Raw genomic sequence first — 13,623 nt, 5'->3', positions numbered from 1 at the left:
TACAGGCATTGTTTAAAATGGTTTCTCACTTGCCTTCAGTTGTCAGAGACTTTGACCTGTCCTTTGTTGAAGGACCCATCTTTCTCAGCTTACAAGAGCGGTTCCCTTGTGTTTGTCTAGTGCCAAAGATGGCTTCTGTCTTTGCTTATATTTTGCAAAGTTCATTGACTTTGTTTCAAGAGGCAGGATGACCTCATGCTGGTCTTCCCATCCCCTTGTATTTAAATAGGGCTTCCATTGTTTTGATTGCACCATGCTTAATTTCCATAGCAGACGGATCAATAGCTAGCTTCCCTCCTGTCTGGAAGGAAAGCTGTTCCTCCCTGTGTGGCCACAGACTTTAAAACACAATATAATTAAGTATCCATATTACCTCATATAATGTTTATATATACATTTCACAATTATACCAATCACCAGTGGGTCATTAGCTTTCAGAAAAGACCTGATTCTGTGCACTCTTATAATACAGTAATATTGTATACGATCAGTTGATTCATTGCTTATCACTTGAGGTTCAGAGGAGTAGACCAGCAAATCTTTGAAATGGATTCTTCTGAGGGTACCCCTCAAAGTAAAGTTTATTCAAGCTGTCAGGAAGGTGGCATGGAGTCTGGTGGTGAAGGAAGCTCCATGCGCTCTCTCCTTGTGTTTACTGAAATGCAAACTTTTCAGTTTCCTGCCATCTCCTCTCCTTGCTGTCTTGATGGTCCTGTTTATTGCTAATATGTAAATTGAGGTAAACACACATTCCTTTGTGTAGGACAGACCTGTTTAACAATTACCCGGACATACCCGCTTTACACACACTTTAGTCATAATTCCAGCATATATTCATAACTTTTAATACCCACCACATACATACATCATGGAAGAAAATTAATTATTAGTGAGTTATTAGTTTTCCAATGATACCTAACCAGGCATATTTTGCACAAAGAGTATTACAACCGCGTGCAGGGTGCGAATACAGGATTGCTTAGTGTCACAACCATCTAGTATAGCTAGGAGAAAAACAGGCTCTTATCAAGGGTAATCCTTCAAGGCCACACAATTCCCATTGTCAAAATCCTATAAACAGTTATTTTTGAGTAGTGCTTGACTTCAGTGAGATTTGGGAATGCTCTGGATCAGATCCTTAATATTTATTATAGATGTATCAAGATTTATCTATACCATTTATCATCTTAGCATCTGACACTACAAAGACAACCAGGCACAGCGCTTACTAAAGCGGATCATCCCACTGATTTCAATGGGTTACTCACAGCAGTAAGTGCTAGGCCCAGTAGTAAGGGTTTACAGATTGGGCCTTGAATACTATATCCATTCTGATTATTACAGAATAGCACTTCCAGTTAGTGTGTCTGAGTTGGACTGAGTTTTATTTATTTTTTTAAATAATTATGTGATTCCATTCTGCCAAACAAATAAATATAATTAAATAAGGCTCACTAGTATTATGCAAGTATCAGAGGGGTAGCCGTGTTAGTCTGGATCTGTAAAAGCAGCAAAAAGTCCTGTGGCACCTTATAAACTAACAGACATATTGGAGCATGAGCTTTCGTGGGTGAATACCCACTTCGTCGGATGCATGTTGACGAAGTGGGTATTCACCCACAAAAGCTCATGCTCCAATACGTCTGTTAGTCTATAAGGTGCCACAGGACTCTTTGCTGCTTTTAGTATTATGCAGCTGTTCTGGTGCATCTAGTTTTAGTTTTTCCACTATTAATCTGATAAATCATTTCACTCAGTCTCAGATGCTTACTTTTATCTTCATTGGCACAACCAATGTTTTTCAGGCTAATTAATTAACTTTCCATACTTGGATTGATATATGTCATCCAAAAAAAAAAAGGGGGGGGGGAAGGAAAAGAAGTGGGACACCTTTGTTCTGTCTGCAGAAAGTGTGGTTAATTATTAAAACATAACCCAACTTTTTAAATTTACTTTCTACTATTCTGAAAAGCAGAGGCATCTATTTTTTCGAGATGTTTTAATACGTTTGAGACAGCAGAGGCCTCCAAAGTCCATTGTTTTACTGAGCAAAATATACAGTAATCCAAATTACTCAGAGACAATCTTCTCCTTAGTAAATTAGCAGATTTTGAATACATTCTTCCCACCCCTTCCCAAAAGACCTTTGCTGTGCAAGGCCCTGCATCTAGTAATAGACTGAACCACTTCTGTTACATTCAGGGCCTTCTTCAGCCTTTACTTGGTCTGCAGGATTCAACTTTATGATTACAGCCCTATTCAGTTCATAAAACTTGTAACTGACTACAATGGGAATTTCACCTGAGAAAAGAGTGCTTAACTTGTCCCTTAACCCTGCTGTTTTTAGCAAATGGAGCAAACATCCAATTATATCTGTACTATGTGGGCTAAATTTGGAACACTGGTGTCCAAGTTTGACTTGCAAAATATTTATGTGCAAACAGATAATCCTGTGCACAAAACATACAAGTGTACTGTCTGTCATAACATGCAGTGGTGTCGTAGGTGCATATGTAAGGCCTGGTGAGGAAGTCTGAAGTCTCCAGTTTCCAGCCACTTTATACTCTTATTTAATTCTTTCTGCTACCACTGCTCCTGAATGAAGCTGTGAGCCAAGTGTGCTTCTCTACCCAAACAGGATATTGATTATCTCTTGGAGGAAATGATCAACAAAGACATCCCTTGAAATGGCTTAGCCTTAAATCCTGAGCCATTAATCATTTTATGGAAGTCTGCGATGTCACTAGATCTGCATACAATGATGCAACTGAAAGCCTGGAAAAATACATACATTTATGTATGATTTTAATGCAAATTTTAAAGGGCCAAACTGGACATCCCACTAACCAAATCCATCAATTAACCCCAGATAAATTTATAACTCTTCCTGCCATTCTGTCATTTCTCCCCTTTCCCCTCTCTCCTCTCTGAGTCAGTGTTTCCTTTCTCATCAATTCTTTCCTTCCCTGGTGTGTTAGGGCTTGTGTACGCTACCGGCCGGATTGATGGGCAGCGATCAACCCAGTGGGGGTTAATAAATCGACCGCAGATTGCTCTAGCATCGACTCTGGTACTCCACCTCAATGAGAAGCACAAGGGGAATGAACGAGAGCGTCTCCTGTTGACACACCGCGGTAAGTAGATCTAAGTACGTCGACTTTAGCTACCTTATTCACGTAGTTGAAGTTGCATAACTTAGATCAATTCCCCCCCCGCCCATAATGTAGACTAGCCCTTAGTTTCCCAAAGTCCCCCTAAATCTCTATTTCCTCTCCCTCAGCCCTTCATTTCTCCCTCTATCCCCTCCCCCATGCATCCATGCTTCCAGTCCTCCAGTTTTCCTCCTGCCTTCCCAATAACCTCTCACACAGACTGGGCTGTGCTCCCTGCTCAGAAGATGTGGTATAAGTGATAAAGTGACTATCTCACCCTACTCCCCTCTCTCCTTCCCCTCCTGGCTTAGTTGTCAGTGTTCCCTGCCCTGGACTCCTCCCTGACCCCCTCTGTGAGAGATCTCATGGTGAGGGGTGCAAGCTGAGTACAAGGATTAGCTGCCTGTTGGCCAAACAGAAGGTGGGAACATAGCTGCTGGCCAAAAAATGTGGATGCAGCAGAGAAAACCAGGGAATCAAAAGTTTGAGCGCCCAGCTAAAAATTGGCAGTCGAACCAGTCTGTGTTTCACCTAGGTAGGTTTTACAAGGAAACCTGGGACATCCTTGCTTACGGGGACCCCATGGCTTCTGCTCATGAAGCTGGGTGCTGAGGCAGGACAGACTTGCTTGGCTGCCTATTCGAAGCAGCCATAATCCAATGGAGTGCTCCTCTGAGCACAGTTGCCTCATTATAAAAACTGTGTTAAATTTTTAAATGTTCTCCTCCTCCCCTTTTTAAATAATGGATGTTTATCAGGCATGTGAAACTACCTCTAAAGGGTAATTTCTGAGTAACTCAGAAATAAATTAAAATTTGTGGTTTAGAATTAAATCACCATCTTCAAACTGAACTATAGTGCAATTATACATTCCATGTTAATAGTAAGAGAATTATTACTTATCCTTGGCAGTATGCAGGTAGGTTATCTCAGTTTGTGATAAGGATTATCTGGCTGGAGTAGTGTCCTGCAGACAATACGAGAACTCTCTTCTTGACTATGCTAAAGGAAAATTGACACAGTTTTTTCCCCACCTCACAAAAATATCAAGGCATAGTTAAGATGATGCCCTCAATCATTCTGTTGTTGCAAGACGTACAAAAAAGTCTAGTTATACATTCAGGGCAACTATCTGAGCCATAACAATAGCAATTCTTGTTTGAAGAAAGGAATACCTGTTTCCATGTATTCTGCCTATTTCTGCTTCAGACTCCTCTTAATGCATTCTCTTAATTATTCCCACAAAGTTAGCACATAGTCTTTACCTATTAAGGCCAAAATGTGTTGATTATTAGAAGTTTCAGGTAAACAATTTAAAAAATTAAAATCTGTTAAAAGCCTTTGTACAGATCAGGTGGAATCAGAAAATATTTAATAATTTTTACTAATCTAGCAATCCAATAGCCTAACTGGAGAGGGAAGTGGAAAAAAAAAAGTGTAAAATGGAATGTGGAGGAAAAATTTCTAACTTTTTTTTTTTTGGAAGGCATTGCAGGATTTTTCAAGGTCATCATTTGACACTTCTCTCCCCCTTAATTTCGCTAACCTTCTTAGAGTCTACAGCAGCTGCTGAGATAAGCAGGACCCTGAAAACAATAATAGAGATAAGTGGTGCATAGTTTGCAACAGCTAGGATTTTCCAGTTTAAATGTTGGCTAGAGGAAAAGCAAAGCAAATTAAATAGCAATTATGTATTAACAAAAGATGATCCAATATACTCAGGCTCACAATAATATCTATCATAATTCTTGCAGAAGCTCTCCATCTATATAGTAGTTGAGCCCCATTGTGCCAACAAACAGTTGAGCTCTTACATTAATATTCTCTCACTGAACCCCACACCTGGAACTAAACAGCTTTTAACTGAAAAGAGTCAGATTCTGACCTCAGTTACACCCACTCCACCTCCGTTGAAACTAGTGGACCAAATTCAATGCTGCTTAACCCTACTGAATAACTCTGCTCCTGAACTGAAATGGTTATTAAAAAAATTAAGTCTCTATCCCTCATTACAGAAAAAAATGTTCAGAACATGAACCAACCAGAAACTGATAGATCAAAGTAGAAACTGAATCTGCAGAGTGTCTGAAACAATGCTCCGAGAGGTCTGAACTGCTCTATTTGTCTCAATGGATTGTTAATACTAAAGTCTGATGACAATTTAAAGTCAATAGTAAATGTTTTACTGCTGATCATTTTAGCCAAAACATTAAGCTCATCTGATTACCATTGTTTCTGGATGTAATGGCAGCTCTTGAGGTGGGGTGTGCAGTGGGGCAACCAATTGCTGGGGTGGAGAATAACTAATTCAAATCCCATTATCATCCATACCTCAAGTTTTCTGCCATTTCTGTCCCTTCCATAAGAATAGCCACATTGAGGCAGACCCATGGTGCATCTAGCCCAGTATCCTGTCTTCTGACAGTGGCCAATGCCAGGTGCTTCAGAGGGAATCAACAGAAAAGGCAACTGAGTGATCCATCCCTGTGATCTACTCCCAGTAGGCTAGAGACAACATCCTTGGCCATCCTGGCTAATAGCCACTGATGGACCCATCCTCCATGAACTTATCTAGTTCTTTTTTGAACTCTCTTATAATTTTGGCCTTCGCAACATTCCCTGGCAAAGGGTTCCACAGGTTGACTGCATGTTGTGTGAAGTAGTACTTCCTTTTGTTTGTTTTAAATCTGCTGCCTATTAATTTCATTGGGTGACCCCTAGTTCTCCTGTTATGAGTAAATAACACTTCCTTATTTACTTTTTCCATACCAGTCATGAATGTATAGACATCTATCAATTCCCCCTCATCCTCAGTCATCTCTTTTCCAAGCTGAAAAGAAAGGAGGGAGGGGAAACGGAAATGTATTTCCTGCTTGGTACCTAACCCTCAAGTGTCTCCTTAGTACCAAAACACCAAATTACCTCATCTTTCTGGGCACCAAAAGACTTAATGGACCCTTACTCAGCTATGAAGGCCTTCTGTGCTCCTCAGTCAACTTCTACAACTCAGTTACTGGTCATCCATACAAGATTCACAGCACACTGAATCTGAGGCAATCAAAAGTAAATTGAATCCAATATTCAAGTAAATAAATGGTAGGGTCATACAAGGCCTGGAGCTACACACTGAATGATTAGGATAAAAATAAATATTGAATAACTACTCATTCAGTGAGCACTATACACCATGTGCACTGACTAAGGCAGGAGTCATGTGGAAAAAATAGTATGTAATCATGTAATTAATGCATACATACAAGGGGAAGGTGAATTAAGGTTGCATAGGCAACCGCAAATGACATATCCTAACTTCTGTAGCCCTGAGGATTAATCTGTTGGTCTGTATAAAATGTCTTTTTGATAAAAGTGTGTAGGCTGCATAGATTAATAGAATTTGCAATAGCTGTAAACGCAAGATACCTAGAAACTTCTAGACCAGACATCCTGGCCTATTTCCTCTGTGACGCTGAAAGCAACCTTTAAGACCCTTACTCAGAAAAGTGATAATAGGAAACAGACCTACGCAAATTGTCTAGGGACTTTCTGAATATCTGCTAACCTTTCACCTAGTTAGGTGCAAAAGGACCTAACAAGTACACCACAAGATACGTAGATAGTTGTCATTAATACGTATACAAAGGTCAGCCTATGAAAACAGGTACCCTCACCTTTCCATGGGGAAAGCCAAATTTGGGCGTAAGAGGAAGGAGTTCTCCCTATAAAAGGTGTGATAATCCACCATTAGAGCAGGCGATACACCCATCCTTCTATTCTCCATCGCCTCACCCTGCCTACACCTACGAAAGCTGTCAACTAATGATAAGTCGTAGTGTTCTGTCCTTTCACAGCTGTAAGTATGAAATAATTCTTAATTTCTACTTCACCTCTAAAGCATCTATGCTAAGAAGGGTTTAATTCATAACCAGTTTCTTTATAACTATACTTCCTCTAGCAGAGGTGTGAAATTCACTCTAGTACTATTTGCTGCAAAGTGCATTAGATATCATATCATATCATATCTCTTAAAGAACTGTGATATTTTGTAACTTTGTAATCAAACTGCTTTTAACATTTTACATTTACTTCTTGTTTTATTGGTTTTAAATAAAAGGTCTTGTTTGACTAAACTTTGTCTCAGTGTAAATTCCTGTTATACCCCAATCTCCTTGTATTAAATTCTGTGAAGCCTGATTCAAGACGAACTTTTATCTTCTGATCACACATATTGGCGAGCCATACCCATATTATTAATATTTATCACTTATTACTAACATTCTTAATTAATTAGAAAATTAATTATTACATACAACCAAATTAAGTGGATAAATTCCACTGTCCCTACTAACCCTCCCCAAATCAGGCAACAGACTGGCGAGCCGCCAGGAGGAGATTTGAGGAGTGTGACAGGAATCCAGAGATATTTCTGGACCCTTTGGAGAATTTTTCTTTGAAACGTAAGTAAATAGTTAACTTCAGTACACTCTGGAACTCTTAAACCAGAGACACCTTCCTGTGATTATTGTTGCTGGCAGTACGCCCAGTATTTCCGTTTTGTATTGTGGTTATACATCCGAAAGGTTTTTACTTTCACTTTTGCCTAAAGGATTTTAACTGTATTAGCTAACTGAATATTGAAGTAATATTGTTTTAAAAGTGATATATGTGCACAGAAAGGGGTTTTTATATGTTGAAGAAGTTAATGAATGGTACCGAATAAAATAATAGCAGCCGCATCTGGATCCGATGACCCACACTAGTGGTGGCGGGGAGTTAATAAAGCAAGGTATTCATAGCCGCCAGAAAGGCCGCAATCAGTCAGAACTTGAATAGTTCAAAGATACCTTATCTTAGTCCCATTAACTCTTCCGGACTGCACCTCTGATCCGTCTGCCTCAGTATTCCCCGATATTTGGCAGGTCCCGACAGAGGGGAAAGACCTCTCGATCTGCTATAAGCCATCGAGAGAAGAGAGAAGAGAGTATCCCCACTCCCTCTATTTACTTGGGACTTGTATGATATATAGTGCTTAAACCGGTGGTTAAGGGGTATTATCCTGTTGTTTTCTGTAAAAGGGACGCCTTTTTGTGTATCAGAAGTAAATCGACAGAGGTTTGATTCTAGTGAATATACTAGATTCTAGTGAATATACTAGGAAAAGAAAGAGATGAATTCTCTATTTTGTAGTAAGAGTGTTAAAAGTGAAGATAGAACAGGAGTGGAGTGTGTTGGAATTTCTAGCAGTTTAGCTTTGGAAAACTTTGCTAGGAAATATATTCAGGAACATGGTGGAGGTTTGGAGCAGCTGAGAAATATTGAAATGATTTCTGAGCAGAGAAACCCATGGGGTTTTGTGAGTAATGTATTTGAGGATGAAACACAGCAGAAAAAGAAGAGAGCTAAGGTGGTGAAGGGAATAGCTGTTGAATGCTTGCTTGTAGCTTGTAGTTCATTGGGAAAGAAATTGGATAAAAAGATGGAGTTACTCAGGGAAGTTCAGCAGATGCTAGTAGCCTATAGAGTAGACCGTGGTCGGCTGTTGGAAAAGATTAAAGAACTAGAAAAGGGAGAAAATATAGCAGAGGAGGTTGAAGAATTGATTCCCATCCCTATTGGTATGGTGGATCCGACAGAGGTAGAAAATCATATTGGACCAGTGACTAGAAGTAAAACAAGAGAATTAGCTCAAGCAGACACAGTACCTTCAGAAGCGGGGTTGCAGGTTGAATCTGTGGAGTCAGAGGAAATTGGCAGTGCAGCAGTCACTGACAGTCTGCTGGTAGAGGACGGAAGTTCTGAAGTGACAGTTCAGGAGGCGGAGACAAGTGTCACAGTCAGTGAAGTAGTTAGTGACACAAACAGAGAAGCAGAGAAAGAGGAAAAGATTTCTGCTTCTGTAGAGACAGCTTCTGTGAGTGAAGAAGCAGTACCTTTAGAATCGGTCATTGTTCAAGGGTTAGAAGAGGCCGTATCACAGGTAACACAGGTAGCTAATGCATGTGATGTAGTGATCTCTAAGTTACAAAGAGAGCTACAACAACAAGCAGGGAATAGAATTCCTGCTCCTCCACCCAATGTTACATTAGCACCATATAGAGTAGAAAATCCAGTCCCTTTGGGTGGACATTTATTGGCATTTGGGCAATCAACATTGCCTAGACCCCAGGAATTTCGTGGGTCCTCTACACCCCCGTGGTATATGCTGGTATCACCTAGTGTATCGGTAGAACGCCCTACCACGCCAGACTTTAGAGGACTAAGGGATGTCCTGCGTCAGTGTGGAGACACTTTGAATGTAAGCCATAGACATTTCATGGAAAATTATCCTAGATACCCAGGATTATCTCCAGTGGAAAGTTTTGATGGTTCAGATGAGGAAAATGTGAATCCAGGTAGAAGGAGGCAAGGAATAGAAATTGTAGATTTAAGCTCAGATGAAAGCTCAGATGAAAGCTCAGATTCAGATCCAGATCCAGAAGAAGGAACTGCAGGTTCCAATTCTGATTGTCCTGTAGCAGTTGTTACAGATATTAAAACCTTAGACCTGGTAGCAAAGCAAGTAGGAATGATGGAGGATTCTTCAGTTGCTATGCATGCACAACGTGTGCAGGAGACAGCAAAAGTGTTTGGCTTACCAAGGGAGGATTGGGTTAAAATCTTACAACTCACAGTGAATCGAGCATTGTGGAGTACTTTGCCACTTAAGTTTAGGGTAGGAGAGAAAACTTTTCAAGAGACAGTAGCCCTATTGGAACATAATCAGCACCCAGGGCAAGCTGGAGTAGCAATTCTGTCTAACTTAAAGCAGAAACCTAATGAAACTCCACATCAGTTTCATTTGCGGTTAAGTGCAGCTTGGCGGAGTCATATCAAAGAAGAAACAGATGAACTGCCATATATCAGTCTGTTAGTTAATAATTCTCTTCCTCAGTTAAGAGAAATGGTTAATATGCATATCACTGATGATATTTCTTTAAAAAGAACATTAGCCTTACTGGCTAAAGCACATGCACAGGGAGGCTCTAAATTAGGTCGGCGTGGAGCCCCGGTTGCAGTACTTCAGGAACCACAAACTAATCCTACGGTGAGGATTGAGGGACCTCAACCTCAGCCAGGATTAGGACGAGGAGTTCCTAAATTCCCTAAGTATCAACGTTGGCAAAATGACCCTAACCCACGTAATAACCCTGGACCTTCGAGTGGCCAGGCCCCTCGACAGGGTTATGTGTTTGGATCCTATGCAGGAGCCCGGGATTGTGTTCCTTTCTTTTCAGATGCTGCACAGAACAGTTCACGTCTGCAGAGACCTAAATCACCGCCTTTGCACAAAACTGAGGACTCAGTTGTGAAAATGTTTAAAACAGTGCAACAGACGCTTGAGGCTCAACGACGGGCTATCCGAGAACTTCATGCCCATGTGAATGAGCTGATGATGATGGAAGGCCAAGGCTCAGCGACCTTGAACCGTCCAGTGGCCTCCGTCGATCCATCCCCTTTTCCCCAGTGGACAGCCACTCCTCCAGAATTGGCTGCCTCTGAGGAGATAGAGGAGGAACCCCTTGATTATCTGACAGCATATGCTGCATGACTACAAACAACCCCGAGTGTAGTCATAACCCCTTTGGGCAGAGATACAAGTGGAAGACCCACAATATCTGCAGTGATAGAGGGACTAGACAGGAATCTCATTATAGATACTGGAGCAGCAATCAGTATTCTCCATGTCGAGGATCCTAGATCCTCTCCTCTATCATCAGGATGTACCAAGACACTTGCAACTTTTGCAAGTAATCAGGTTACTACCACACTTTCTACACCCCTTGAAGTACAAATAGGTCACCTAAGAAAGAATCATACTTTTGCATTAATGAAGTTAGCAGACCCAAAGAATTCCTTATTGGGAACTAATTTCTTATACAAACAGGGATGTGTTCTTGATTTGTGTAACCAATTATTGTGTCTTTCAGTAGAACAGGAAAAGGATGACTCTCCAGTAGTCATACCTGAGTGTGGCATGGTATCTCCAGTGGAGGACTTTGAACCTGAAGGGTATGATTTGGACAAAATAGTGGCTAAACATGCAGACCAACCTGAGTTACAGGCATTACTGTACAAACATGCAGATGCCTTTGCTAAACACAAACATGACTGTGGATGCATGGCCGTCACTATTGTTGTGGAAGGAGGAGAAATTTCAGCCCAAAAACAGTATCCTTACCCAGAACAAGCAAATCCATACATAGAAAAGACTATTAAGTCCTTGCTGACACAGGGAGTACTACGAAAATGTACTTCCACTGCAAATTCACCTATTTGGCCTGTTAAGAAACCGGATGGTTCGTGGCGTCTCACAATAGATTACAGACGCCTAAACCAAGTCACACCAACTTGTGCCCCCACAGTGGCCAAAATGCCAGATCTAATCAAATCCTTTGATCCAGAGGCTGTATGGTTTACTGTATTAGATATCAGTAACAGCTTTTGGACATTACCATTGGCACACATTTCACAGTACCGTTTTGCATTTAGTTTTCAGGGAGTGCAATATTCTTGGACACGTTTGCCCCAGGGATATAAAAACTCTCCAGCTTTATTCCATGCACAAATGAGACGGATACTGTCACCATTTTCTAAACCAAATGTTCTATTTCAATATGTAGATGATCTGTGTTTAGCAACACAGACGAAAGAGGAGCATTTAGAAAGACTTGACGAGCTCCTGCAAATTCTAAAAGAAGCAGGGTTAAAGTGCAATCCAGCCAAGGCTCAGCTAATGGCTAATTGTGTCTCTTTCTTGGGCCTCACCCTGACAAAATGGGGTAGGACTCCAGCGCAACAGAAGGTGGATGCAATCCAAACATTGCCTTTACCACAGGAACCTACGGCTTTAAGAGCTTTCCTAGGTTTAACTGGGTACCACAGGGATTTCATCCCTAATTTTGCTTCTATTGCAGGTCCTTTGTACCAACTTCTAAAGAAAGGTGTACAGTGGGAATGGTCTGAGCAACACACGGAGGCAGTATCCCAACTAAAACAGGCCATTATCAAGGCTCCGGTGTTGATCACACCAAATCCTGAAATACCCTATCATCTGGAGGTAGCGGTGAGTGTTAATGCGTTGGCGGCTGTGGCCTCACAAGAAAGGCATGGGAAAATCAGACCTGTGGCCTATGCCTCACGTTTAATGTCATCAATTGAACTCAAATATGACAATTGTGAAAAGTATCTATTGGCAACCAGTTGGGCCATACAACACTTTTCTTTTCTAATTGGCCTCAGCCCGATCATATTACACTCATCGCACACTCCTCTTCAGTTTTTACTGTCCAACAGGGTAAAAGATGGGCAAGTTTCAAATGCTCGCCTTGCTCACTGGGCATTATTACTGCAAGGGAAAGATATCGCAGTTAAACCTATTAGGACACCATCCTTGTTACCAACAGCTCTATTGTATCAGGGAGAGCCACACAAGTGTCCCAACTTTGCTCAATTGGATCTAAGGGGGGAGGAAAAACAAAAGCTCTTTCAACCTTTAATCCAGGAGACAGATCCCATTAATAGGTATAAATTCTTTGTTGATGGTTCTAGTTATTACCATCAAGGCAAACCCTATACTGGGTTCGGAATCTATGCAGTTCCCCCTGAGGGGAAAAGGCATATTCATGCACTCCACATTCGGCTCAATATGCAGAATTAGCTGCAGTGGCTTGTGTGTTGGAGTGCTGTGTGCAGTTCTCCATCACCACCACATACCAAGATATCTGTCTGTTTTCAGACTCTGCATGGGTATGCAATTCTCTCACAGAGTTCCTACCATATTGGGAAACAAATGGTTTTACATCTTCTGATGCATACCTATTAGGTATGCATCACTGATGAGATATATCCATTGGTTAACAGTAATAGTTACTGTTTCAGAGCGGCCAATCAATATAAAAAAAGTAAAAGCTCACTGGAAATTAGACCCTTATGCTATGGAAAATGAGAAAGCTGATAAATTGGCCCGTGAAGGAGCCCGATCAGGAGAATTTTGGGAAAGTAAGGATCAGGAGTATTCTGTTATTACCCCTAATCCTAAATGTCCTATAGCTGCAACTAAATTGGTACAACCCAATATACCAGATCTAAAAGACATGCAAAAATTGGATAAGGACATAAAAAAAGTAATTTTAGAGCTTTCCAAAATAGACAAAGAGGGATCACTAACAATAGACCCTTTGTACAAACGACATGAACAGCAGTTACAAGTCGTAGATGGAGTTCTCATGTATACAGGAGGTCCTTTCCCTGTGTGGGTAGTTCCAGCTCACCTACGGAGGGAAATGATGTACATGGTCCATGACACTCCTACAGGAGGACATCAGGGAGTGGACAAAACTGTCCAACGTCTTGCATCTGTAGGGTGGTGGCCACTTCTTAGGATGGATGTGCAACAATATTGTGAAAATTGTCTGGCATGTGCCCAAGCTAATCC

The 13,623-nt window shown here is 41.0% G+C and overlaps 1 long non-coding RNA gene across 2 annotated transcripts in view; it reads left to right on the top strand.

The window, feature by feature from the left end:
- The window catches only part of LOC123372825, a 49,544-nt gene that overhangs the window by 18,721 nt on the left and 17,200 nt on the right, over nt 1–13,623 (top strand). For both annotated transcript variants that reach the window (XR_006580467.1, XR_006580466.1), the window contains one exon: nt 2,979–3,134. This is a non-coding gene — a long non-coding RNA (uncharacterized LOC123372825). The remainder of the gene's footprint in view (nt 1–2,978; nt 3,135–13,623) is intronic.

Source organism: Mauremys mutica, chromosome 6 (assembly GCF_020497125.1).
Source record: "Mauremys mutica isolate MM-2020 ecotype Southern chromosome 6, ASM2049712v1, whole genome shotgun sequence".
Taxonomy (NCBI): domain Eukaryota; kingdom Metazoa; phylum Chordata; order Testudines; family Geoemydidae; genus Mauremys; species Mauremys mutica.
This window is presented reverse-complemented; position numbering and strand designations above follow the sequence as displayed.